Raw genomic sequence first — 1679 nt, 5'->3', positions numbered from 1 at the left:
TATTGTTGTTGAAACCTTGTTGAGGTCTCTGTTGATCCTTCCATGAGAAATTTGGATGATTTCTCCATGAAGGATTATAGGTGTTTCCATAGGGTTCTCCCATGTAATTCACCTCTTCCATTGAAGGGTTCTCAGGATCATAAGCTTCTTCCTCAGATGAAGCTTCTTTAGTACTTCTTGGTGCATTTTGCATTCCAGACAGACTTTGAGAAATCATATTGACTTGTTGGGTCAATATTTTGTTCTGTGCCAATATGGCATTCAGAGTGTCAATCTCAAGAACTCATTTCTTCTGACTAGTCCCATTGTTCACAGGATTTCTCTCAGAAGTGTACATGAATTGGTTATTTGCAACCATTTCAATTAGCTCTTGAGCTTCTGTAGGCGTCTTCTTCAGATGAAGAGAGCCTCCAGCAGAGCTATCCAAGGACATCTTGGACAGTTTAGAGAGACCATCATAGAAAATTCCTATGATGCTCCATTCAGAAAGCATATTAGAAGGACACTTTCTGATTAATTGTTTGTATCTTTCCCAAGCTTCATAGAGGGATTCTCCTTCCTTCTGTCTGAAGGTTTGGACTTCCACTCTAAGCTTACTCAATTTTTGAGGTGGAAAGAACTTTGCCAAGAAGGCATTGACTAGCTTTTCCCAAGAGTCCAGGCTTTCTTTAGGTTGAGAGTCCAACCATGTCCTAGCTCTGTCTCTTACAGCAAAAGGGAATAGCATAAGTCTGTAGACCTCAGGGTCAACCCCATTAGTCTTGACTGTGTCACAGATTTGCAAGAACTCAGCTAAAAACTGATGAGGATCTTCCAGTGGAAGTCCATGGAACTTGCAATTCTGTTGCATTAGAGAAACCAATTGAGGCTTAAGCTCAAAGTTGTTTGCTCCAATGGCAGGGATAGAGATGCTTCTCCCATAGAAATCGGGAGTAGGTGCAGTAAAGTCACCCAGCACCTTCTTTGCATTGTTGGCATTGTTGTTTTCGGCTGCCATGTGTTCTTCTTTGAAGAATTCGGTCAGGTCCTCTAAAGAGAGTTGTGCTTTGGCTTCTCTTAGCTTTCTCTTCAAGGTCCTTTCAGGTTCAGGATCAGCCTCAACAAGAATGCCTTTGTCTTTGCTCCTGCTCATAAGAAAGAGAAGAGAACAAGAAAATGTGGAATCCTCTATGTCATAGTATAGAGATTCCTTGAAGTGTCAGAGGAAAAGAAGAGTAGAATACAGAAGTAGAAAATTCGAACTTATCACAGAAGATGGAGTTCGAATCTTGCATTAAAGAATAGTGTTAGTCCATAAATAGAAGGATGTGAGAAGGAGGGAAGTGATTTTCGAAAATTAAGTAAAAATTTTGAAAACATTTTTGAAAAACATTACTTAATTTTCGAAAATGAAAGTGGGAAAGAAACAAAGTGATTTTTGAAAAAGATTTTGAAATTAGAAATCAAAGAGATTTGATTGAAAATTATTTTGAAAAAGATATGGTTAAGAAGATATGATTAGTTTTAAAAGGATGTGATTGAGAAGATATGATTTGAAAAACATTTTAAAAAGATTTGATTTTGAAGAATTAAAAACTTGACTAACAAGAAAAGATATGATTCAAACATTAAACCTTTCTCAACAGAAAAGGCAACATACTAGAAATGTTGAATCAAATCATTAATTGATAGTAAGTATT

General features: G+C 37.0%; 1 non-coding gene across 1 annotated transcript; it reads left to right on the top strand.

Moving 5' to 3' along the window:
* Positions 1-487: 487 nt before the first annotated feature.
* Positions 488-595, top strand: LOC112793758 (small nucleolar RNA R71). Its single transcript, XR_003198455.1, has one exon. It is a non-coding gene; the product is annotated as a small nucleolar RNA R71 (small nucleolar RNA).
* The last annotated feature ends 1084 nt before the right edge of the window (positions 596-1679 follow it).

Source organism: Arachis hypogaea, chromosome 3 (assembly GCF_003086295.3).
Source record: "Arachis hypogaea cultivar Tifrunner chromosome 3, arahy.Tifrunner.gnm2.J5K5, whole genome shotgun sequence".
In the NCBI taxonomy this organism is placed as follows: domain Eukaryota; kingdom Viridiplantae; phylum Streptophyta; class Magnoliopsida; order Fabales; family Fabaceae; genus Arachis; species Arachis hypogaea.
The sequence above is the reverse complement of the archived record's forward strand: the minus strand, read 5'-3'. Positions and strand labels throughout refer to the sequence as shown.